Raw genomic sequence first — 27,519 nt, forward strand, 5'->3', positions numbered from 1 at the left:
GGTCAACAGTATCAAATGCTGATGACAGGTCAAGAAGGATGAATATGGAAAATCTACCTTTGGATTTAGCTGTAAGAAGATCATTGGCCACTTTAATAAGGGCAGTTTCTGTGGGGTGGTTAGAGCGACAGCCAGGCTGGAACTGATCAGGTAGGGAGTTAGCAGTTCAAGTCATTTGGATGCAAATGGGAGAAGTGACGCTGGGCGGTAGTTTGCGAGTGTGGTAGGATCTAGAGATGTTTTTTTAAGTAGTGCTGTCACAACAACCTTTTTGAGTGGGGACAGAAAGATGCCAGTAGAGAGGGACAGGTTAAATAGCGTTGTTAGTGCAGGCAAGAGAGATGAGGATAGCTGCAGAATAAAATGGGAGGGAATAGGATCCAAAGAACAGGTGGTTAGATGAGCTTTGGATATTATAGAGTAGAGAGAATGTTCAGAGAGTGGAGAGAAGGCAGTTAGAGAGCAGTCAATGAGAGGTGTGGAGGTGGGATTTGAGGGATGCATGGAGAATTAACTTCGGATTTTATCAATTTTATCAGTGAAGTGTGTTGCAAATTCTTCAGCTGATAAGCAAGATAAAGGAGGAGGAGGAGGGGGATGGAGAACAGAGTTAAAGGTGCTGAAAAAGAATTTTGGATTGTGGAAATGGGTAGATATAAGGGAAGAAAAATAGGACTGTTTTGCCACAAAGAGTGCTTTTCTGAAATTGTTCAAGGCTATTTTATATGAGATGCTTCCTCCCTCTCCCTCTCTGATTTTTTCTTCCAGAGATTTGTAGGCTGTCTAAATCAAGCTCACATACATTGGCCAGGAACTGAACCCAGGTCAACTGCTTGTCTTAGCTACCGTAATATCTATGTTACGGCAGGGCCCTTATTACACTTTCTCTTACAGAGCTATGGAAACCGTTTTGCCCATGCGATAAAGCGAGGTGCAAAAATTAAATCATGCCTAGCAGGGGATGGTTTCAATCCATCAACCTCTGGTTTATGGGCCCAGCACACTTCTGCTGCGCCACTCTGCAGTCTGCTTATATTTGTATACAATCTTCAAGTTTAAGAAGGGTACATTAGTTTAAATAGTTACACTACAATCTATGTTACAGCAAGGCCCTAATGACACTTTCTCCTAAAGGGGAACTGAAGTAAGAGGTATACGGAGGCTGCCATATTTATTTCCTTTTAAAGTGGACCCAAATTAAAAATACAAGATTTCAGAAATAAAATGTATTTTCTAAATTATAACAATAAATAGCAGCCTTTTTTCAGCTGCATGATGACAAAAATAAAATATTTTACATTTATTGGAGGAACCCCTCCCTTCCTTTCAAATTGCTGGGATTTTTCCGGCAAACTGGTGGAGTAGATGGTGTCCGGCAATGGAGGAATTGCTAATGGCTGCCCCCAGTATAATCCTAGCTATGAAAAGATAAGGGGGAAAAGCATGCACTGAAATGATCATAGGTTTGAAGGAGTGTTTATTTATCTTTGTATGTGTCAGAGTGGTGCAACTCAATATTTGTAATTAATAAAAATGTTTGGTTTGGGTCCACTTTAATCAATACCAGTTGCCTGACAGCCCTGCTGGTCTATTTTTCTGCAGAAACAAGCATGCAGCTAGTCTTGTCAGATCTGACTTTAAAGTCTGAAACACCTGATCTGCTGCATGCTTGTTCAGGGGCTTTGGCTAATAGTATTAGAGGCAGAGGATCAACAGGGCTGCCAGGCAACTGGTATTGCTTAAAAGGAAATAAATATGGCAGCCTCCATATACCTCTCTCTCTTCAGTTTCCCTTTAAGGGGCTATGGCCGCCGATTGGCCCATGTGGTAAAGCAAGGTGTAAAAAAACAAAGTAGACCTAGCAGAGGATGGTTTCAATCCTTAAACTTCTGGGTTATGGGCCCAGCACACTTCCACTGCACCACTCTGCTGCCACACAGTGAATGATTCGTTGTAGGAAAAAGTGGTGTTAAACTTTTTGGACCAGACTTACTTCCTCCCTCCAAAAGACACACATACATCCCCATAAAATCATTTAGCAGCAACTGCATACACAGTCTCTGTGGTGCAATCAGTTAGCACATTTGGCTGTTAACCGAAAGGTTGGTGGTTCAAATCCCCCCAGGGACGACCTTGCCTTTTGTGTTCAACAGTTGTCCGAAGAGAATTCCAGATAGCCATTTAGCAGCAGCTGTATACACAGTCTGTCTGGCATAATTGGTTAGTACATTTGGCTGTTAACTGAAAGGTTGGTGGTTCAGGTACAGCCTTACCTTTTGTGAAGGGAACTAATGTACCCTTCTTAAACTTGAAGATTGCATACAAACGTAAACAAACTGCAGAATGGTGCAGCAGAAGTGTGCTGGGCCCATAACCCAGAGGATGATGGATTGAAACCATCTCCTGGTAGCCATGATTTAATTTTTGCACCTCACTTTATCGCATGGGCAAAACGGTTTCCATAGCTCTGTAAGAGAAAGTGTAATAAGGGCCCTGCCGTAACATAGATATTACGGTAGCTAAGACTACTCCTGGACCTTTCTTGTAGTTGAAGAGATGAATGAAATGGCTGGCTTCAGCCTGTAATGTTAGTTGACCTAGGTTTAAATTTCTGGCCAATGGTGGTATAGTGGTGAGCAAAGCTGCCTTCCAAGCAGTTAACCTGAGTTTGATTCCTGGCCAATATATGTGAGCATGCTTTTGACTGCCTACAAATCCCTGGAAGACAAAATCAGAGAGAGAGAGGGAGGAAGGTAGGAAGAATTACACTCCCTAAATCATGTATACACATGCAGTAGTTTAGGCCTGCAATTTAGCATTGAATGTGATTTCTGCCCTTAAAACGCTGCTTTGCGTCAACTCCAGATTTCCCCCTGGGACTTTTGGCATCTATCCCACTCATCCATGCCCCCCTCCAGGTCTTAGAACCCTTGAAACATCTTTTCCATCACTTTTGTGGCCAGCATAATTTTTTCTAGTTTTTAAAGTTCGCCTCCCCATTGAAGTTTATGGCGGTTCGGGAACGTTCGCAAGTTCGCGAACATTTGCGGAGGTTCGCGAACCTAAAATCAGAGGTTTGGGCCATCTCTACTCTAGAGCATCTTTTTGACTGTTTAGTGGCTTTGGTCATCCAGGGTTGGTGACAGACACGGCGAGGGCAGACATTGGCGAGAGGGGCGAAGTCATCCATGACTTTTGTAATGGAGCTGTTGTAGTGTATAGTAGCTGAGTCTGGGTCAGTGAAGGATTGTGTGAGGAGAGGTGCCAGGGCTTTAGAGAAAGATTGCAATAGTTTCTGTGAGTATGTGATCGTGCTTGTGCCAGGGTGGTAGGAAAAGAGGAGGAGAGAGAGAAGTTAAAGAGAACCCGAGGTGGGAATTACTTTTACTATTGGGGCACAGAGGCTGGTTGTGCGCACTAAGACCAGCCTCTGTTGCCCCATCGTGTGCCTCCATGTCCCCCCTGCTCGCCGCTATACCCCCCGCATTGCTGGCTGTGTCGCCAGCTCAATGTTTACCTTGCGCTGTCAGTCAGCGCCGCTCCCCCGCCTCCTCCGCATCGGCGCCACCCGCCGCGTCACTTCCCTCCTATCAGCGGGAGGGAAGGGACACGGGCGGGTGCGCCGATGCGGAGGAGGCAGGGGAGCAGCGCTGACTGACAGCGCAAGGTAAACATTGAGCTGGCGACACGCTGCGTGTCGCCAGCAATGCGGGGGGTATAGCGGCGAGCAGGGGGGACATGGAGACACACGATGGGGCAACAGAGGCTGGTCTTAGTGCGCACAACCAGCCTCTGTGCCCCAATAGTAAAAGTAATTCCCACCTCGGGTTCTCTTTAAGGAAATTATGGTCAGAGAGTGGTAGTGGATCATTAGTAATGTCAGTGACAGAACAGAGACGAGTGAATATGAGGTTGAGCGTATGGCCTTCAGTGTGGGTTGAGGTAGAGGATCACTAAGGCAAGCCAATAGGACAAAACAATTACTGGCTTCAAAACCAAGTTAATAATTACTCTTTCAATTTTGGGGGCATTTCCCATGGTTTTAAATTAATCTTGAATAAATCTAAATTCTTGACATTATAGTATAGTGCTCAAAAACCAATGAAGAAAAGTTCAAAAGACACTAAGACTTCTTAACTCTAACCTACCATTCTGTGTCACTTAGTAAATATTTAAAAAAGGAGTCAAAAACATTTTCAATTGCCAGTCCCACTCCCACCCATTCCTCTAATATGATCCTTGTTCTGGCCTCTACATTGCTATAGAAGCAGGAGAGTGACAAAAAAGAGGGTTGTGTCTTCAGTTACATCCTCACTGGGATTGGCTGAGGTTCACTCAAATATTATTTTATCTTGTAGCCTCGCCTTAACAGTAGTGATGCTCATCTGAGCTAGGATATCCGAGTTACTCGGATATCCTAGCTCTTTTTTCACTATTCGAGTTTGAATACCGAGCTCGAATAGTATTAGCTATCCGGGCTGTGCTATGCGAGCACACTCGGATAGCAATCAGATATCCGGAGATATCCTAGTTATCCGAGCTCGGATAGCTTCACGAGCTCGGATAGCGTCACGCCAGATGTCACCTCGAGTCCTCACAAGCGAATCAGAGGGCTCCCAGCCCTCTGACTGCAACCAATCACAGAGGGGGAGCCTGGCCAAGCCCCCCTCTATAAATAGCGGACGCCATCTTGCCTCACTCGTCCTGCTTGCGACTTACTGACTGATAGTACTGAGAGAACTGCTCCAGTGCTTTTTGTCTGTGTGCAAGTGCATTGCTATTGTTCTAAACCTAGCGTTTTTACACTCCAACACTTGATCTTCAACTGTATTGCTTTGTATTGTAGATAGATTGTATTTTAGGCAGCTTAGTTTGGGTGATTACTAGGGGGACTAGGGAGAGAGAGAGACTGTCACTGGTGCTGCTGCAGGCCTGCGGCCAGCAGTTAGGCCCTGTGCCTAGGCAAGGCAGCCTGCCCTGCTCTGTGCTCTAGTCTCTAGTTACCTTACCTGTGCTATCACCTGTCCTACTCTACTCCTGTACTACTACTACTTCTGTGTTAGATAGATTTGTACTATTTTGTAGTTAGCAAGGCCCAGCTTTACTGCTATACCTGTCCTGCTGTATCTGCTCTCTGTAATCTAGTCACACCTGTTGTATTATTTAGCTAGATTCTTCTATTGTTTAGTTAGTAGTACTGTAGTGTACTGTACTCTAGTCTGTGTATAGGTACCGTCCGTCACCGCGTTACCTAGGGTCTTTGTGTGCGCAGTGCACGTCTGCGCTGTCCACACCCTCTCGTTAGTGCTACACCCGTCCTATTGTTTATATATTACTTCTATTGTGTATTCGCTGACTTGTACTGTAGTCTGTGTATAGGGACACCGTCAGTCAGCGTCAGCTAGGGTCTTTGTGTGCGCACTTCGCACTCTCTCGTTAGCGCTACACCGATCTCTGCTGTAGAGTACACCTGTCCGTCACCTCACACACCCACCATCACCAGTCCCACCCCATTAAAGTACCCCACTTGTCCCACCCGCCTTTACATACATAAGTTTTATTTTTCATTTGTATAATATTAAAAATATACGATGTCTGGCACTGGCAGCCGCGGTTTGGGCAGGGGCAGCAAGGGTATCGCCAAGAGAGGAGGACGTGGGCGTGGCAGCCGCGCCACCACCACCATGCGCAGTTCTGCGTCTGCACCAGTGGCTATTCCGCCACTAGCCACTGGCTGTGGACGCCTTGGCCGCCCAACAGCTGGGAGTCACGCTGCAGAGACACAGCAGCAGCAGCGTGTGACCCAGATGTTCCTCCCACCGCCAGGTCGTAGCCGTCCTATTGAGCAGAAGCACGCAGACGCTGTGGTGGAACTGATGGTGGATGAGCAGGCCACCATTAGCTCTGGAACTGAGTCCTCCACCCCCGCCACCACTCCTGTTCGCAAGAGCAGCATCAGCCGACCAGCACTGCCTGGGGAGCAGGAGGAGGAGGAGGAGTGCAGTTCTCCAGCACCCTGTCACTCAGCACCTTCTTATCCCCAAGCACAGCGGGGTTATGGAATGCTGTTGCGGAAGAATTGGCAGAGGAAGGAATGCTCATGGGCACTTTGGGGGATGATGCTTTGGACAGTCAGACAGTGGTGACTGTCCATCCGCCCATGCATGCAGAAGGGGAGTTTGGGGGATCCCAGCAGGACATGTTTGCGGAGGGGGAGGATGATGATGACAGGGTGCAGGACAAAGACTGGGTGCCAGGTCCTGGGAGTGGGGATGTCAGGATCACAAGTGGGCGTGGTATGCAGGCCACACAGCATGCTGATCAGGAGACGAGTTCTGCCAGTGCCACCACCAGCCCCCAACCACCACAGGGAGACCAGCGGCAGCAGCACCTTCCAGCCGAAGGGGCAACTTCACCTCCCCAATATGGAATTTTTTCACCCTTCCATATTTGGAGTGCAAGTATGCCACCTGCAACCAGTGCCGCAAGCAGCTCAGCAGAGGGAAGGAGCCCTCTGCGTTTGGCACCACCTCTCTGGTCAACCACTTTGCAGGGAAACACTTTCACGAGCATGAGGAGTTCGTGAAGTTGAAGGAAGCTGGCAGTGGCAGTGGCAGACCCGCCACCACTGCGAAGCCGTCGGCAGCAGGAGTGCGTCAGCAACGCACTGCTCCTCCTCCCTCTGCAACTCCTGCCGCCGACACTGAGGCCTGTTCTGGCAGCCAGTCCTCAGTGGCCTCCTCTGCTCCCTCCACTGCTTCCCGTGCCAGCAAAAGGCCTCACCAGACCCTGCTCAGCGACACCTTCCAGGGGGTGGTCAGGGTTCTGCCTCCCAGCAGCCGTCGCGTGCGTCAGCTGAACGGCTTGCTGGCACGGGCCATGTGCTCCCAACTCCTGCCTTATTCCCTTGTGCAGGATGGGAGCGACATGCGTGCGCTCCTGATGTGTGCAGCCCCCGATTGGCCAATCCCCAGCCGACATTATTTTGCACGCACGGCCATCCCTGCACTTCACCGCTCTGTGATGGCCAATGTCGGGAGAGGGCTGGAGCATGCGGTGGGTCAACGGGTCCACGTCACCATGGACTCGTGGAGCAGCCAGTTTGGGACAGGCCGCTATCTGTCCTTCACCGCGCATTGGGTCAGCTTGGTGGAAGGGGGTGAGGAGGGGGGAGCAGCATCGGGCACTGTCAGAGCAGCAGCAGCACCAACAACGCAGTGGGTGGTGCCACCATGCAGGGTCAGCGGAACAGCAGCAGGTTCCTCTGATCCGCTACCATCCTCCGGCACACCAGCCCAAACCCCCCACCTCAGCAGCAGCGTGAAGCCCCGCCACTGCCAAGCGCTGCTGGAATTGGTCAGCCTGGGGAAGACCAAACTGACGGCGAACCACGTCCTGGCCAAACTCCGAGAGCAGGAGAGGAATTGGCTGACCCCCAGAGGCCTCAGAGTCGGAGAGGTGGTGTCCGACAATGGGGCAAACCTGGTTGCTGCAATCTGCAGGGGAGACCTGACCCACATCCCCTGCCTGGTGCACGTCCTAAACCTGGTAGTCCAACAGTTCCTGCGGACCTACCAGGGGATGGACCGACTCCTTGAGGCGGCAAGTAAAGTTGTGCGTCACTTCCGGCACTCGCCTGCAGCAGTGGTGAGCCTGGAAGAGGTGCAGAAGGAGCTGCACCTGCCACAGCACCGGCTCATGCTCGATGTTCCAACTCGCTGGAACTCCACCCTGGCGATGTTGGAGCGTCTGGTAGAACAGAGGCAGGCTGTCAGCCAGTACGTTGCACGAGCAACAGTTGCCTCCCTCACTGCAACTGGGCATGCCGCCACCAACCTCCTGTCCATCATCTCCACGGAGGACTGGGGGCACATGCAGCAGGTGTGCTCAGTCCTGGCACCCTTCCTGCAGGCCACCAACATGGTGAGCAGGGACCATGCAATGGTGTGCGAGTGGGTGCCCATGGTGTGTGTGCTGGACAGGGCCCTGTATGCACTGCTGGAAGAGGGAGCGGCAGCCTTGGACCAGCAGGAGCTGCAGGTAGCTTCACAGGCCACCTCTGAGGAGGAGGGCTCAGAGTTGGTGGAGGTCCCTGACCTTGCTGCTGATGAGGGGGAGCAGCAGAGCGCAGCTGGAATGGTGCGGGGGTGGAGAGAGGATGAGGTGGAGGGGGAAGAGGAAAAGGAGGATAGCACTCTCGGCTCTGGGGATGCCGATGATGTGCCAACAGACGTGGCCAGACTCTTCCCAATGGCAGCGCACATGCTGAGGTGCCTGCGCAAGGACCCAAGGGTGATCCAGATGAAGCAGAGGGAGGACATCTGGATCTGCATGATGCTGGACCCACGTCTGAAGGGGAAGCTCAGCCAGTTCCTGCCTGCAGGAGGAGACCGTGCGCAACAAATGAGGGATTTGCAGCTGTCCCTTGTTGAGCGCTTGGAGGAAGCCTTCCCTCAGACATCCACCCCCATTGTCCAGCCAGCACAGAGGCAGCAGCAGGTGCCTGCATCCACCAGCAGCAAGCGCACGGGCACCACAGACCTGCTGTCTCTGGCCCAAAAGCTCTACATGAGTGTAGAGCTGCCAAGGACTAGAGAGGAGGTGCCTGCAGCAGCATCCTTCTCCAGTCACAGGCAGTGCTTGACCCGCATGGTGGCTGACTACATGGGGTCCTTCAGCGGGCTTGACAGCGTGGCCCCTGTTGATCCCATGGAGTATTGGGTCAAGCACCTGCCGATCTGGAGCGAGCTTGCGCAGTACACCCTGGAAGTGCTCTCCTGCCCCCCTTCCAGCGTACTGTCAGAGCATTGCTTCAGTGCAGCCGGTGGAGTCATCACTGAGAAGCGATCTCGTCTGTCTCACAAGTCTGTGGACAGACTGACGTTTCTCAAAATGAACCAGGCTTGGGTGGAAGGCGAATTTATGGCCCCTGTTGTCGGCGAGAGGGGGACATGAAGTGACGACTGGCACACACATAATAAACCTGCGGCTGCTGTTGTATTTCATCCTGCTGTCTGTGTCTCCACTGCCAGGGAACACATTACAAGGTGCTGCTGCCCATGCGCCACCAGCTATTACGCTCAACAATAGCTGCATTAATTTGAAAAAAAAAAAAATTGTAATTATTTTAGAGGTGTTCGGGTTGAAAACTGTGTTGTCCCAATTGTGTATTGGACACAATGTGGGCTTCACGACCGCTGTCTGGAACCTCATGCTGTGTATTTACGGCCCTGGAACCACCGCTAGGACCCAGGGCCTACTATGTCTCGCTGCCTGCCCTCCTGCCTGCTGCCAAATGCCAGTCTGCCACACACACTCATCCTCCTCACGCTGCCTGCTGCTGTATTGCCTCCTGCTGTCTGTGTGTTTTCACTGCCAGGGAACACATTACAAGGTGCTGCTGCTCATGCGCCACCAGCTATTACGCTCAACAATAGCTGCATTAATTTGAAAAAAAAAATTGTAATTATTTTAGAGGTGTCCAGGTTGAAAACTGTGCTGTCCTAATTGTGTATTGGACACAATGTGGGCTTCAAGACCGCTGTCTGGAACCTCATGCTGTGTATTTACGGCCCTGGAACCACCGCTAGGACCCAGGGCCTACTATGTCTCGCTGCCTGCCCTCCTGCCTGCTGCCAAATGCCAGTCTGCCACACACACTCATCCTCCTCACGCTGCCTGCTGCTGTATTGCCTCCTGATGTCTGTATGTTTCCACTGCCAGAGAACACATTACAAGGTGCTGCTGCCCATGCGCCACCAGCTATTACGCTCAACAATAGCTGTATTAATTTGAAAAAAAAAAAATTGTAATTATTTTAGAGGTGTCCGGGTTGAAAATTGTGCTGTCCCAATTGTGTATTGGACACAATGTGGGCTTCACGACCGCTGTCTGGAACCTCATGATGTTCATTTACGGACCTGGAACCACCGCAAGGACCCAGGGCCTACTATGTCTCGCTGCCTGCCCTCCTGCCTGCTGCCAATTGCCAGTCTGCCACACACTTATCCTCCTCACGCTGCCTGCTGTTATATTTCCTCCTGCTGTCTGTGTCTCCTCTCCACTGCCAGGGAACACATTACAAGGTGCTGCTGCCCATGCGCCACCAGCTATTACGCTCAACAATAGCTGCAATAATTTAAAAAAAAAAAATATTGTAATTATTTTAGAGGTGTCCGAGTTGAAAACTGTGCTGTCCCAATTGTGTATTGGACACAATGTGGGCTTCACGACCGCTGTCTGTAACCTGATGATGTTCATTTACGGCCCTGGAACCACCACTAGGAACCAAGGCCTACTATGTCTCGCTGCCTGCCCTCCTGCCTGCTGCCAAATGCCAGTCTGCCACACACTTATCCTCCTCACGCTGCCTGCTGTTATATTTCCTCCTGCTGTCTGTGTCTCCTCTCCACTGCCAGGGAACACATTACAAGGTGCTGCTGCCCATGCGCCACCAGCTATTACGCTCAACAATAGCTGCAATAATTTAAAAACAAAAAAAAAATTGTAATTATTTTAGAGGTGTCCGGGTTGAAAACTGTGCTGTCCCAATTGTGTATTGGACAGAATGTGGGCTTCACGACCGCTGTCTGGAACCTCATGATGTTCATCTATGGCCCTGGAACCACCGCTAGGACCCAGGGCCTACTATGTCTCACTGCCTGCCCTCCTGCCTGCTGCCAAATGCCAGTCTGCCACACACTTATCCTCCTCACGCTGCCTGCTGTTATATTTCCTCCTGCTGTCTGTGTCTCATCTCCACTGCCAGGGAACACATTACAAGGTGCTGCTGCCCATGCGCCACCAGCTATTACGCTCAACAATAGCTGCAATAATTTAAAAACAAAAAAAATATTGTAATTATTTTAGAGGTGTCCGAGTTGAAAACTGTGCTGTCCCAATTGTGTATTGGACACAATGTGGGCTTCACGACCGCTGTCTGGAACCTGATGATGTTCATTTACGGCCCTGGAACCACCACTAGGAACCAAGGCCTACTATGTCTCGCTGCCTGCCCTCCTGCCTGCTGCCAAATGCCAGTCTGCCACACACTTATCCTCCTCACGCTGCCTGCTGTTATATTTCCTCCTGCTGTCTGTGTCTCCTCTCCACTGCCAGGGAACACATTACAAGGTGCTGCTGCCCATGCGCCACCAGCTATTACGCTCAACAATAGCTGCAATAAATTTAAAAAGAAAAATTGTAATTATTTTAGAGGTGTCCGGGTTGAAAACTGTGCTGTCACAATTGTGTATTGGACACAATGTGGGCTTCACGACCGCTGTCTGGAACCTCATGATGTTCATTTATGGCCCTGGAACCACCGCTAGGAACCAGGGCCTATTATGTCAGTCACATCACACTGCCTGACACACATTACTCCTCCTCCTGTAGCTGCATTGAGCTTCTGCTGTCTGTGTGCTGCTACCACTGCCAGGGAGAACAGAAGAAGAACTATTTTCTGCTGCCACCTGCCCACCCACTCTCCTACCGAGTAACGGCCGACTATTACCACACACTACAAATAGCTGCAAGCCTGCAACTACTTCCTCCTCCTGCTGATGTCTGTGTTTTACCATCGCCAGGGTACACAGAAAAAGGCGCTGTGGCTTGCAATGTGCCACTACCTACCTATTATGCCATCAACACAAATATAACTATTGTGTTATTAAAATAAAATATTTCCACAAACGAAGTAAAAAAAAATATTACAAAAGAAAGGAAAACAAAGACACATAATATAATGATAGAGAAGAAGAGGAAGAAGAAGATATAGAAGAAGAAGATATAGAAGAAGATGAAGAAGATATAGAAGAAGAAGATATAGAAGAAGAAGATATAGAAGATGAAGAAGATGAAGAAGATATAGAAGAAGAAGACGAAGAAGAAGAAGAAGAAGAAGAAGAAGAAGAAGAAGAAGAAGAAGAAGAAGAAGAAGAAGAAGAAGAAGAAGAAGAAGAAGAAGAAGAAGAAGAAGAAGAAGAAGATGAAGAAGATATAGAAGAAGAAGATATAGAAGGTGAAGAAGATATAGAAGAAGAAGATATAGAAGATGAAGAAGGTGAAGAAGATATAGAAGAAGAAGATATAGAAGAAGAAGATATAGAAGATGAAGAAGATGAAGAAGATATAGAAGAAGAAGATATAGAAGAAGAAGAAGATATAGAAGAAGAAAAAGAAGAAGATATAGAAGAAGAAGATAAAGAAGAAGAAGAGGAAGAAGAAGATAAAGAAGAAGAAGAGGAAGAAGAAGATAAAGAAGAAGAAGAGGAAGAAGAAGATAAAGAAGAAGAAGAGGAAGGAGAAGATATAGAAGAAGAAGAAGATATAGAAGAAGAAGAAGATATAGAAGAAGAAGATGAAGACGACGTAAATGAAGACTTTCAACTGAAAACCATTTTGGACACACCTTCTCATGCAAACACTTTTCATGAAGTTAATTTACTATTTTTGATACCTTTTTTATAACTACTACATCACCACCTAATCACTTGATGTTTTTCTTCATAAAAAAGGTGGTTTCATGCATCATTGACCTCCAAACAAGTTTTACAAGCTATTTAAGGCCAGCTCGAATATTTTACTCGAATACAGACTCAGATAGTGTCGTCGGATATCCGAGGTCGAATCGGATATTCTATTACATCGGATATTGAACTTCGAGTGAATTCGGATAGTTTACTATCCGAATTCGACCAATCTCGAATAGGTGTCCGAGCAACACTACTCAACAGAACTGTAAGTGAGATTCCTGTTAATGTAGCCTTGTTGGTTATTCATTACAAAATTAAGGTCCATTTTAAGCTGAATTACTTTTGGGTTTCATTGGGTAATGAAAACTGTGATATAATATTTACTTTAATTTTGTGAAATGTCTCCTTGATATCCCTATTATTGAGGCTATAAATAATTGGGTTGAGCATTGGAGATATTATGAGATAAAAAACTGAGACATATTTCTCCCTGTTTGATGAATACTGTGATGATGGTCCAAAATACATGGCCATACCAGTCCCAAAAAACAAAGCCACTACTGTAATGTGGGAGCTACATGTTGAAAAGGCCTTGGACCTTCCTGCAGACTTAATTTTTAGCACAGAAACAATAATGCAAACATAAGATAATAAAATGATGATGAAAGGTAGGAGGATTACAATAAAGCTTAAAAAAAATATTGTAAGTTCGCTGTCATGGATGTCCCCACAGGCCAACTTGACAACAGCAAGCATTTCACACATAAAATGATTAATCTCGCGTCGACAAAGGCTTATTGGCATTGATAAAGATGGTACTACACATACGGAAAAGCTCGATATCCAGACAAAGGCTGTCAAACGATAACAAGAGTTCCACCTCATCAATATAGGATAGTGTAGAGGCCGGCAGATGGCAATGTAGCGGTCATACGCCATGAGGGCAAGCATCTGGATCTCAGTTCCTACAAAGAAGAGTATGCCATATAACTGCATGACACAAAAATCAAGAGAAATTGTTCTGTCAACAGAAAAGAGGTCAAAAAGCAATTTGGGAACTGCTGATGAAGAATTACACAAATCCAAAAAGGCTAGGACGGAGAGGAAAAAGTACATGGGAATGTGTAAGCGAGGATTAATTATAATAAGGCTTATTATAAGAACATTTCCAGTTATGGTGATTATGTACACAATCAAAAATATGAAAAAGAGAAAAAGATTTACTCTAATGTCGGAGGAAAACCCTAACAGAATGAATTCAGTAGGCATAGTCCAGTTGCCCATAACTTCTCCACAGAAGATGTTCAGGAAAGATGTTCAAGATAGGTCGACTGAGATGTGGCTACAAATCTTGTGCAGGTCATAAACACAATAAGCAATTGTTCAGAGGTGCCAAACTGAAATAAAATATTTAAAACAATTTAAAAGAGGAGGCAATGGTGGACTTACCTCCTCCGGGAAGATTTTATTTTTCTCAGAAAATTTGCAATGCGTTTCTCAGGACTAAGCCCACTTCATCAGGCAAGTAAAACAGTGAAATCTTAATTGAGTTTATAGAATAGCCTAGTGCCTAAGTGCTCATGAATGCAAAGATGGTTAAACTGTGATATCATTTTAGGATTTTAGATAATCTGTAACACTGTTAGTCAGTGGATGTGGGCCTTTTTAGATTTGGGAATGAATAACTGAGTTGCTTTCCAATTTCCATCATGGTGCAATCAAAAACACAAAACGTAATCAGAATCAGAATCAGAATCAGCTTTATTTCGCCAAGTACGTCGACTGACGCACCCGGAATTTTTTGTGGTACACACGGCAGGAGTATGCAGATACAGATTTTATACAGATCAGTTCACACAGATTTTATACAGATCAGTTCACACAGATGGGAGAAGGAGCTAAAAAAGACTGCAAACATCAAACAGATTACAAGGTGGGGGGGGGGGGGGGTGAGGATGAAACGTAGTTGGGCCATAGTGCAGCGTCAGTGCACGGCTAGGGGGGCTTTGCAGGGGTGGTAGCTTGAGTTCAGTAGGAGAACAGCTTGGGGAAAGAAAGTGTTCAAATGTCTGGTGGTCTTGGTGAGGATCGATCTGTAGCGGCGTCCCAAGGGCAGACGGTCGAAGTATCGGCTGCCAGGGTGAGTAGGGTCGTTCACTATTCTGTTTGCCCTAGACCACAGTCTGGAGGTATGTAGGAGATCCAGAGATGGAAGGGGGGACCCGATGATCCTCTCAGCGGCATTGATTACTCTCTGGAGCTTAAGTCTGTCGCTCGCAGTGGCGCCTGCGTACCAAACAACAATAGAGGAGCAAAGGATAGACTCCACGGTAGCGGTGTAAAAGGTGATCATCAGTTCCCGCAGCATCCCGAATTTCCTCAGCTGCCTCAGAAAGAACAGCCTCTGCTGGGCCTTCTTCTGGGCCTTGGAGGTGTGTTCAGCCCACCTAAGGTCTTTCGTGATGGTGGCTCCCAGGAAACGGACGCTCGACTCCCTGGAGACTTCGATGCCTTCAATAGAGACCGGGTGGAGCAGGTGAGGGCGCCTTCTGAAGTCCACTATCAGCTCGACTGTTTTTGTGGCGTTGAGTACCAGTTGATTGTCTTTGCACCACCTGCAGATGCGTGCGATCTCCTCCCTGTACACTTGTTCGCTGTTGCTGCCTATGAGCCCCAGTATGGTGGTGTCGTCCGCAAATTTTATGACCTTGACAGAGTCTGCGGAAGAGGTGCACCTGTTCGTGTAGAGGGAAAACAGGATAGGTGACAGTACACACCCCTGCGGGGCTCCTTGTGTTTGTGGTTCTATCCTGTGACGAGCAGTTGCCGAGCCTCACTCTTTGTGTCCTATCTGTGAGGAAGTCCTTGATCCAGGAGCACAGCAGGGGGTCAAGGCCAAGATTAACAAGGTTGTCGTATAGGATGTTTGGGCATATTGTATTAAAGGCTGAGCTGAAGTCAAGTAAAAGGATCCGGGCATAGGTGTTCGGGTTGTCAAGGTGTTCTGTGATGTGCGCCAGAGTGATGTTGATGGTGTCCTCGATAGACCTGTTTGGCCTGTAGGCAAATTGAAGTGGGTCTAGGAGGCAGTCCGTGGAGTGCTTCAGGTGGAGGAGGACCAGCCTTTCCAAGATCTTCATGATGGTGGAGGTGAGTGCTACTGGCCTATAGTTGTTGAGATCGCAGTTTCCTGGCTTCTTGGGAACCGGAATGATTGTGGATTTTTTAAGGCAGGTTGGAACTTTGCCCTCGGCCAGTGATTTGTTAAAGAGAGGGGTGAGGACAGGAGCAAGTTGGGTTGCGCAGGTTCGCAGGCAGATAGATGACACGCCGTCCGGGCCTGAGGCCTTCCTGGGGTTAAGCCACCGGAGTTGTTTCAGGACATCAGCTTCTCGGACAGTTACCGGACCTGTGCCGGGTGACGTCTCTGGTGCGCTTGCTTGTGCCTCAAGTGTGAGGGGGTCTCTCTCAAACCCGCAATAGAACTCGTTGAGTTTCTTGGCAAGTTCTGTGCTGGGTGGAGCGTGCTGAGGGGGAGTTTTCAGGTTTGTGGCTGCCCTTAGGCCTCTCCAGACTTCCCGTGGATTGTTGGACTGGAGGCTGAGACGCAGCTTGTCTGAATAGTTCCGCTTCGCCACCTTGATTTCGCGGTTTAGGGTGTTCCTGGCCTCGCGAAAGTCCTCTGGGGTGCCTGATTTGTGAGCTGCTGCCTTTGTTTTCCTGAGCTGGTTCAGCTTACCATTGAACCATGGCTTGCTGTTGGGGAAGACTTTGAAGCTCTTCGTCGGGATGCATGATTCCTCACAGAAGCTGATGTAGGACATGATGTTCTCAGCCCATTCCTCCAGACAGGGTGACTCCAGGGCTGACCAGTTGGTGCATTCGAAGCAGGCCTGAAGTTGCTGCTTGGCCCCCTCTGACCATTTCTTTACAGTTCTCAGGGCTGGTTTGGTGGACCCTAGCTGCCTTCTGTAGGTGGGAATCCCACTGAGTGGCCTTGAGTGGCCCATTGAGTGGCCTTGTAGGCATCCTTGAGCACGGTGTAGCAATGGTCAAGGGTGTTCTCCTGCCTGGTGGGGCACATTATATGTTGTTTGTAGTGGGGGAGCTCCCGGCGGAGGTTGGCTTTATTGAAGTCCCCCAGGATAATAAAGAGGGAGTCTGGTAGGGATGTCTCCCACTGGGTGATGGAGTCGCATAGCTTGCCCAGGGCACTTGAAGTGTCTGCGTCGGGTGGGATGTAGACCCCGACCAGAACGAAGGAGGAGAACTCTCTAGGGGAGTACACTGGTCTGCAGTTTACGAGAAGGAGCTCAATGTCTGGTGTGCAGCATTTGAACAGGGTGGTGGTGTTGGTGCACCAAGCGGTGTTGATGTAGAGGCAGATGCCACCACCTTTCTTTTTTCCGGAGAGAGTCGGGTCGCGATCAGCTCGAATGAGATTGTATCCCTGAAAGAGAAGGGAGTTGTCGGGGATGGCGTCTTTCAGCCATGTCTCTGTGAAGCAGAGGATGTGGGTGCACCCTTCCAGCTCGCGTTTGTTGCCAAGCAGGATGAGCAGTTCGTCCAGCTTATTTGGAAGGGACCGAACGTTCGATAGTATGATGGCGGGGAGGGGTGTGCGCAGGCCTCTCCTCTTGAGTTTCGTAAGTGCCCCTGCCCTGCACCCTCTGTAGCGACGCCTGTTTGGGGCCCATTTGGTGGAGCTGGTGAGGTGGTCAAAGTGGGCACAGACTGAGTCCCACAGGAGCGGAGCTGCCCTCGTTTCTCTGACAGCGTGGGCCTCCCATTCCAGAAGATCCTCCCGTGAGTGGGTGGCGATGTGCCGCGCAGGAGGGGGGTTTAGCATCTGTAGGGAAAGGTCTGTGTGGCTGCGCCTGGCCATGCTAGTGGCACTAGGGTGGAGGAGTGGGATGTGGGAGAGGCAGTCGAGGCACCTAATCCCTTTTGCTGAGGGGGGCAGGTACAGGCATTTTTTACAGAGCGGGGTGCAGACGGGCCAGTGGGGAACGGGAACCAAAAAGAAAAACAAAAAAACACGTGTTGGGCAGAACGGTAGAACAAAGGAGAACAGGTGTAGGGCAACACTCACAGTTTAGCTGAAACACTCAGTTTTTGCTTCCCGCTGTGGCTGATGCTGTCCCCTTGTTGCGGCAGGATGCCTGTTTTCAGCTAGGGGCCTGTGCCTTTAAGGAGGTGTACCACGTGGGCTAGGCCTTGGGGCTTGGTGCTGCGAGCAGAGGGCCGGTGTAGTGTGGTCCTGCAGCGGAGAGTGGAGGCGCTTTGTCCGCCGCCGGTCACATGGGGGGGGCCACAGCGGAGGAGATGTGGAGGCTTTTGTTGTCCGCCGCTGGTCGCCTGTGGGCCACAGCAGAGATGAGCAGTTCACGCGGCGTGGTCTGTTGGTGCCGGGCTGACCGCGGTGGATCCGAGCGGCTTGGCGGCAGATGCAGTCCCTCTGAAGGTCGCGGCGGGGGGCTCTGGAGGAGCCGAGTCAGGAGGAGCCAGCTGGATGAGGTCGTGGAGAGGGCCGGGGGCCGTGTTGTTGCTCATCCGCTCCGCTCAGCGGCAGGAGGTAGGCGGATGGAGGTAGGCGGATGTTGCGGTGGTTGTCCGCTGGACTGCTAACTACTGGGCTAACTAAACTAAACTAAGACTACTGGGCTAACTAAACTAAACTTAGACTACTGGGCTAACACTGAATAAAAGAAAATAAAAGAAAAAAAGAAAAGTAAAACTCCTATGGTGAAAATTTTGCCTGGAATCCCCTTGATTCCGGGAACCGATGTGTGCCGTGGCTGCCTGCAAGGGCGCCGGAAACGTATTTCCGGCGTAATGCTTAAAGAGAACCCGAGGTGGGATTTAATTATGTTAGTGGGACACAGAGGCTGGTTGTGCACACTAACACCAGCCTCTGTTGCCCCATGGTGTGCCTTCAGGACCCCCTGCGCGCTGCTATCCCCTCCACAGTGCTAGCGACACACAGCGTGTCGCCAGCACAATGTTTACCTATGCGGTGTCAGTCAGCGCCGCTCCCCCGCCTCCTCTGTATCGGGGCTACCCGCCCGCGTCCCTTCCCTCCAATCAACGAAAGGGAAGGGACGCGGGCGGGTAGCGCTGTGCCCTGGTGAAGTCTTTCCACCTCTGGGAGCCCTCAGAAGGCTTCAGGAGTATTCTTTTCCCCAGTGCTCCCGAAGATGGGGGACTCCATGCTGTGCATCTGCAATACAGTGCCACCCATCTTCGGTAGAACTCTGTGACATGAGCACTCCTGAACCTTCTATGAGCTCACAGAGGTGTATTTGAACCGGACTTTTTTTCTACTTTATCTAGAGTGGAAAAGTGTGAGAGACTGAAGTTAATACAGAGATATTTTCCCATACTTCTTCTGTGTCTGCAGGCAATAATGAAGCATAGTGATTGTGCCTTACAGCAGTGTTCCCCAACTCTGTCATCATGGCCCACCAACAGTGCATGTTTTGTGGAAATCAACAGATGAGACCCTACTTACCCCACCTGCCTGGCAATGCTTGTGGTTTGCCAGCAAAAACATGGACAATTGGTGGAACTTAGGACAGGGCAACTTTGCTTTACAAGGTTAGGGCTTCATTTTTGCAAACATAGCTAGAGGTTTGGTCAGGATTTATGGTGTCAATGCTAACAAAAACTCAAGTCAATGCCTTTAATAAGTAAATAAGTATCTTCAATGTAGAGGAGAACAATGCCTCCTGAAAGTAATCATATAGCCTGCTCAGAGCCCTGATTTTAACATCATCAAGTGTCTCTGATATTACAACAACAAAAAAAGAGAAAGAAGGATTTTAGGCAGCCTACATCTACAAAAGATCTGTGGTTAGTTCTCCACAATGTTTCAAACAACCTACCTGCAGATCTCCTTCAAAACTGCATGCAAGTACACCTAAAATAACTGATCCTGGTTTTAAAGGGAACCTAAACTGAGAAGTATATGGATTATTCCTTTTAAAATAATACCAGTTGCCAGACTCTCCTGCTGATCCTGTGTCTCTAATATTTTTAGCCACAGTCCCTCAACAAGCATGCAGGTCAGGGGCTCTGAGCCTCTGACTTAAGTCAGGCTGGATTAGCTGCATGCTTGTTTCAGGTGTGTGATTCAGCCACTACTGCAGCCAAAAAGATCAGCAGGACTGACAAGCAACTGGTATTGTTTAAAGGGAACCAGAGCTAAAGTAAAGAAAAGATTCTATACATACCTGGGGCTTCCTCCAGCCCCATACGCGCTGATCGATCCCACGCCACCATCCACCGCTGCCCGCATCTACGAGAACTGGCTCCCGTTGCTGACGTCATCAGAGCCGGGCTACGCTGGAGAAGTGCGTTCTCTATATAATCTCTCCAGCGGCTGCTGCAGAGATACGCAAAGAGCGCACTTCTGCTACGCTAGACTGGCTCCGACTGATGGCAGAGCGGGGAGCCGGTTCTCGTAGACGCGTGGCAGTGGTGGATGGCGGCGTGGGATCGATCAGCGCGTATGAGGCTGGAGGAAGCCCTAAGTATGTATAGAATCTTTTCTTTTCTTTAGCTCTGGTTCCCTTTAAAAGGAAACATCCGTACATATTAGTTAAGGCTACCTGTAAGGCCTCTTGATGGGAAGTTCAGCATCCCATCTGTTGCCAATGAGCGTCATTCAGGTGCAATTAAAATGCAGTTGAATGGCAGCTTTTGTAACACCACTGACACGCATTGACATTACCCAATGGAAGAAAACTGCAACATGTCACATCTAAGCACTGCTGTGGCCGGGCTCAGATGTGACTCCTTGGGGTGCTGTCTGTCTAACAAGTGCTGTACAGTGCAGGAGAGCAGCTGACAGGCAGTGGCATTACCCAATGGGAGAAAACTGCAACATGTCACATCTGAGCACTGCTGTGGCCGGGCTCAGATGTGACTCCTTGGGGGGCCGTCTGTCTAACAAGTGCTGTACAGTGCAGGAGAGCAGCTGACACGCAGTGGATTTGGATTTGCAGTTATGATGCAAAATTGTAATGGGAAGTTTTGGCAAAAGTCGGTAATTAATTTTCTATGTAAACAAAATCAGCAATCGTAATTTCACATTTTCACATAATGTTCTTGTAACTTTGTGCAGACTTCAGGGGTTAATGGCAAAAGCCCCATACATGCTACCATCACCATATGTTAAAGAGATTAGTGGCAAAAAAATAAAAAATAAAAAGACCTTGAAGTTTTTAAGAAACATTGATTTTAAAAATACAAAAGTAAAATCATGTTTAAACTGCCATTTTCTGAGTTTAAAATCCACTTTTCTTTTCATTTTAAAATCAATTTTCTCAAAAACTGCAAGGTATTTGTTAGGTACAAAATGTCACATAATCATAATTAGCAGATTACGATCATCCCTCCTATGAAGAAAACTTCAAAATAAAAAATCAAATACATATGGTATAAAAAACAAAAAGATATTCATTCATCCCAAGGTAAAATGCAACTAAAAATGTAAACAAATTATTTCCTATTATCTTAAAGTAAGTGTTATTAATGTGACGGGTTCAAACCTTTTAAAAAAAAGCTTTTAGGACTACTCCATCGCTTCATGGAGGGGCTGTCAAGATATTTTTTTTAAAAGCCCTTTCCTGGCAGTGATCTGTACAAAGGTGCAAGTTACATATATACAAGCTATCATTACAGTACTTCCTGAATTGCTTGCTTGGAACAGTAATGCAGATGATCAAGTATTCATATGGCAATCACTCCATGCTTTTCGTAAAGCAGTGACTTTGAAGAAATTCTTCTTCTGAATATTTTCATTGGGAATAACAGGCAAAAAAGAGCAATTTTAAAACAAGAGGCTTTTAGACACTTTCAGGACAGGTTTCCTCAAGAGGTGATAAAATTGAGTTTGACACATATTTTTTTTCTGTGTGCTTTCTTAATGCAGGGCATTTTTGTTCCTTTCCAAATGCAAAACAAAGTTTGCCCATAAACATACTTTTTTTGAAATTTTTTGAATGTCTTCTATTGATTGCAATTTTAGGTTACATTTTTTAGGAAAAAAATATTTACATATCTACAGTATCTGAAGGTGGCAATGGCTGAGCTTCTCATATATATAACCAAAATGACGCAATATAAAACAGTTCCTTAAAATAGGCAAACCCTTGGGGTCAATTACTAATGTGCATAGAGGAATCACCCACTACTAGCTGGTGGCAGTAAATTATATCTCTGGTATTATTTATGAAAAGAGAACTGAACCATGTTTAAAAATCTTCCAATCTTGCTATTTTAATTTTAATATTAAATACTTAACGTAAACGAAGTAAAGGCAAGTCTAAATAAGATAAAAACGGACAAGGCACCCGGCTCGGATGGCATACATCCTTGGGTCCTAAGGGAATTAAGTTAAGTTATCAATAAACCCTTTATCTTACCTTTTGTGACTCTCTTTCAACTGGAAGAGTTCCGATAGACTGGCGTACAGCCCACATTTTCCCATTATTTAAGAAGGGCAAAATATTCAGATCCAGGAAATTCTAGACCTGTAAGCAGGGCTGGATTTACCATAAGGCAATGTAGGCGCATGCCTACAAGCACCTTATGTGGCAGAGGCAGCTCCCCTCTCTTCCCAAATGTCCCCTCTTTCAGCAGAGCCGCAGGATGATGTCACTCACCCTCCGGCTCCAGTCCAGCAGCCGCTGACATGTAATTAGGGGCAGATATCCAGGGCTTAATCAGTGCCTCTTGTGAGAGTAGCGTGGTGGGAAGTGTGGGTATTGCATCCTCCTCCCTGCACTGCCCCAGCTGCAGCACAGATCAGCTTTGCACTCAGGCCACACACACTGCCTATAATTATTGCAATTTTTATTAAAGTTGAGGGGTCATTTTCCAAGATTTGGCTGGGCAGGTCCACTCTTTGATTTACACCACTGCTAGGTTCATGTACATTTAGCTCTTTATGTGATGTAAGAAAATAAGGGCCTGTATTGGGGGTGTGGCCTTTGTTGAGGGGTGGGGTTTAGGGTGCTAGAATCTCTGTGCCTACAATCTTCTGAAGTGTAAATCCGACCCTGCCTGTAAGCTTAACATCAGTTGCGTGCAAACTATTTGAAGGGTTACTAAGAGATACAATGATAATCTTATTTCTCAGCATCAGCATGGGTTTACTAAGGACAGGTCCTGTTTGAGTAACATGCTCAGCTTTTAGGAGGTGGTGAACACTGGTGTGGATATTGGGAATGCTGTAGATGTGATATACTTGGACTATGCAAAGGCTTTCAATTTTTTTCCCCACAAAAGTCTTGTTCAAAACTTGAGGATGCAAGGACTGGGGAAGAGTCTGTGTGCATGGATAGGGAACCGGCTAATCGATAGAAAGCATAGAGTGGTGGTCAATGGATCATATTCAAAATGGATGACTGTTAGCAGTGGGGTCCCACAGGAGTCAGTACTGGGTGCAGAACTTAGTGTTGGGCGAACAGTGTTCGCCACTGTTCGGGTTCTGCAGAACATCACCCTGTTCGGGTGATGTTCGAGTTCGGCCGAACACCTGATGGTGTTCGGCCTTTTAAGTTCGGGTTCGCCCCGAACTACTAAATGGCCGCCGAACAGGGCCGAACAGGGCCCCTGTTCGGCCGAACAGGGCCCTGTTTGGCCGAATACTGCCCCCCTATGGGGTCGCAGGCATAAGGGGGGAGCATGCCCCGATCGCGGGGGGGGTTGGAAATTCCCCCCACCCCCTCCGCTAGCGCTCCCCCCTCTGCCCGCTTCCCCATACAAAAGTTTAAGCAAAGTACCTGTAATAGTGGATGGCCTGGCAGTGGCACTGTGGAGTGAGGAGGAGGAATCCGGAGAGTGACGCGTTGAGGGAGGCCGGGCAGCGGGCGGTTCAGCGGTAGTACCCTTGTGGTACTTCCGCCCTTTCTCTGACCTCACGCCCGCTGCCCGGCCTCCCTCAACGCGTCACTCTCCGGACTCCTCCTCCTCACTCCACAGTGCCACTGCCAGGCCATCCACTATTACAGGTACTTTGCTTAAACTTTTGTATGGGGAAGCGGGCAGAGGGGGGAGCGCTAGCGGAGGGGGTGGGGGGAATTTCCGACCCCCCCCCCCCGCGATCGGGGCATGCTCCCCCCTTATGCCTGCGACCCCATAGGGCCCCCAAAAGCGGGATGTTCGGGAAGTTCGGGGTTCGGCCCGAACATGCCGAACATCTCGGCCATGTTCGGCGAACTTTCCCGAACCCGAACATCCAGGTGTTCGCCCATCACTAGCAGAACTCTTCAATTTATTTATTAATGAACTAGTAGATGAAGTAGAAAGCAATGTTGCTGTTTTTTCAGATGATACAAAATTGTGCAGAATCATCAACTCTCAGGAAGATAGTGTCATATTGCAACAGGATCTGGATAGGATGGCTATATGGGCACATAAATGGCAGATGAAATTCAATGTTTAAAAATGTAAAGTCATGCATTTTGGGCGTACCAATGGTCTAGCACCATACAAAATAAAAGGGATACAGGTGGGGACATCAAACTTGGAGAAGGACTTAGGAGTACTCATCGACAACAAGTTAAATAACCGTACTCAATGTCAAGCTGCTTTAGCTAAAGCTAATACAATTTTGGAATGCATTAAAAGGGAAATAAAAACTCGAGATGCAAGAATAATATTGCCCCTGTTTAACTAGACCACACCTGGATTTTGGAATTCAGTTCTGGGCACCATACTGTAATGAATAGCGGAGATGCCGCCGCGGGGGCAAGCGGCATGGCGGCTATCTCCGCGTTCCAGCCGGCGGCTTCTGCCGCGCGGCAACATGCTGCTGGTTCGCCTGGTCCTTCTGGTGCACACAGATTGAGAGCTACACTGGACCTTTATGCTGGCAGAAGGGGAGTCAGCTGATCATGCCGATCAGCTGACTCCAGCTATGCTCCGGATTGGCTGAGTGACTGGGGCGGTGCTGTGGAGCGCTCTGGGTATGTATAGGACTTGCCTGTCAGTTGCAAGTTGTCTGCTGTTGTGAATGCTTACGTGTGAACGCTCAGACCTCAGTCAGATCTTGCAGTGTGTTAGAACCAGCCGGAGCTGGGAATTCACACTTAGTCAGATTCCGTTGATAGCCTTAAAAGTATTATTGTATTGTGAGACTATACCATTCTGTAGACTAGTTCCCTGGTGTTGAAACCAAGGACTTCACACCTAAGACTAGGAGAATGCTACATTGCTACTGTTTATGTGTTAGACTAGTTCCCAGGTGTTGAAACCAAGGACTTCACACCTAGATTAGGATTGATATATATACTGCTACCTGTTAAGATCTCTGGCTCTCCTGGCCACTCTCCTGCTTACTGATTTGGTACCTCCGCCCATCTGATAACCTGTTGCCGACATTGCCTGTACCCGGATACCGAATCAGTCTTCTGTCTCTGTACTTTATCTGTCCGTGTGTTGCCGACTTTGCTTGTCTGACCTTTCTGGCTGTCACCCAACCCTTGGGTGATCAGCCTTACTGTACTATCTGTGACACTTGCTCTTCAGGTGTTCATCAGCTGCAAGCACAGGCTTATGGTCACCTGCTCCTCAGGAGACCATCTTGCAGCTCAGCCAGTGGTCTCTACCCCTTAGGAGTCCACTGGCTGCAGTACAGTCTGATTCCCTGCCACTCAGGGAATCCTTGGCTGCAGTACAGTCTGATTCCCTGCTCCTCAGAGAGTCCATGGCTGCAGTCCGATCATATCTCTCATTACACCAGTTATCACTCTTTCCAGTCAGTGGTCCCTGCTCCTCAGGTGTCCGCTGGCTGCAGTACCATCTGATTTCCTGCTCCTCAGGGAATCCTCGGCTGCAGTTCTATCATAATCACTCATTCCACCAGTTCTCTCTCCTGCAGCTCAGCCAGTGGTTCCTGCTCCTCAGGTGTCCACTGGCTGCAGAACAATCCGAATTCCCTGCTCCTCAGGGAATTCTCGGCTGCAGTACAGTCTGTATTACCTCCACCTCAGCAGATCATCTTGCAGCACAGTCAGTGGGAACCTGCCCCTCAGGGGTCCACTGGCTGCAGTGCAGTCAGATTCTCTGCTCCTCAGGGAATCCTTGACTGCAGTAGTGTCTGTATCTCCCGCTTCTCGGGAGATAACTTCTCTGATTACTGTTGCACCAAACACAATACCACAGTGGGTGTCCTGTGTCTAGCTATACTTGTATTATTGGTGATTCTGCAGATCACCACATAATCAGGTATAGCATCTGTATTATTGGTGATAGTGCAGATCACCAATAATCAGAAAAAATCTGTGTTGCTGACACCATTCGTTACCAGTGTTGCCAAGCGTCCGTCAATTCACGGACAGTCAGTAAAAAATAAGGCAAAATTGCCCTGTCCGTACTGCCTATATATTTGCACCCTTGTGTCTGTTCAATTTAGTATCTGTGGCTGCATCTGCAGCTCCTCCTCCCTCTCTTTCTATGAAACATCCGGCATCAGCCTTCACTGTCTCAGTGTCTCTGCTTGCCGCCAGATCCCTTCTCTCCCTTCAAGACTCCTCTTCCTCTAGCTGTCAGGCTCCAGCTGCTTACACCCCCATGTAACGTTCTAATAGGTGGGAGGCATGGACACCTAACGAGTGAGGAAAAGACACAAGCTTGCTGAACTCCATGGCAGCAGCAGGCTCTGTAACGGATGTCCCTCATCTCGTATATCAGATCTCACCTCGCTCTGATCTGACAGCTGACCGTTTGTGACCACTGGCCACTGGGTCACAAAGTTCATTCATGCATCATGCCTGTATTCAGCAGGCGATGCAGAGGGAGGGAGTGCCTCAGTTTTCTACTACACTGTTAGGAATGAAAGAACTATGTTGCCATCCTCACCTCAAAGTGTTTGTGCGACCTGAACAGGACAGAAGGGAAGTATGGAGAAATGCACCCTATATGTATTTAGATAATTTTGCCTGTTTAATTCCTCCTCATTTGTGTCTATTTATTATTATTTAGTATTTATATAATGTGACATCTTATGCAGTAAAGAGTACATAGTCATGTTACTTAACCTTCCTGGCGGTAAGCCCGAGCTGAGCTCGGGCTATGCCGCGCAGGAAGTTATCTCAGCCCCTGGTGGAGCGATTTGCTCCATTTAAAATGCTGTACGCGCAGCTAGCACTTTGCTAGCCGCGCGTACAGCTTGATCGCCGCCGCTCTGCGGCGATCGCCCGTACGCAGCGGCGCAAGAGGGCCCCCCCCCCGCCAGAGCCCTGCGCTGCCCGGACCAATGAGTTCCGGGCAGCGCTATGGGCTGGATCGGAGGTGTCTGACGTCAGGACGTCGGCTGACGTCCATGACGTCATTCCGATCGTCGCCATGGCGACAGGAGAAGCCAAACAGGGGAGCGCGTTATATACGCGTTCCCCTGTTTGCTATTGATGCTGGCGACGATCGCACTAGAGGGACACATGCGCCCTCTAGTGGTGTTTCATGTAGCTACCACTCTGGTAGCTTTACATGAAACACAAAAAAAAAAAAAATAAAAAAAAAAAAGGATTTTTGCCATTTTGGCAAAAAAAATTAACCGCCAGGAGGGTTAAGTGTCCCTCAGAGGGGCTCACAATCTAATCCCTACCGTAGTCATGTGTCCTCCATCATGTATGTATTGTGTATATATCTAGGGCCAATTTTAGGGGGAAGCCAATTTAGTTATCTGTATGTTTTTGGGATGTGGGAGGAAACCGCAGGGCATGGAGGAAACCCATACAGACACACTGAGAACATACAAACTCTTTGCCCTGGCTGGGAATCAAACCAGAGACTCAGAGCTGGAACCACTATGCCACCATGCTGTCCACAAGTTGTAATTTGATCTCTCCCTGTGTCACCTGACTGCCATGGCAGATAAGCTCATTTGAAAGCTCAGGATGTTAACAATATGTCTGCTTCCACGAAAGCAGGAAGTAGAAACAGTGCAGATTTATTGCAGGATTTGGATCATCTGTTACCAAGAAATTATTTTCTTGAAAGGTTATTATGCTGTTGCGTATCTTTTAGAGCAGAGAGG

This window comes from Hyperolius riggenbachi, chromosome 4, assembly GCF_040937935.1.
Source record: "Hyperolius riggenbachi isolate aHypRig1 chromosome 4, aHypRig1.pri, whole genome shotgun sequence".
Lineage (NCBI taxonomy): Eukaryota > Metazoa > Chordata > Amphibia > Anura > Hyperoliidae > Hyperolius > Hyperolius riggenbachi.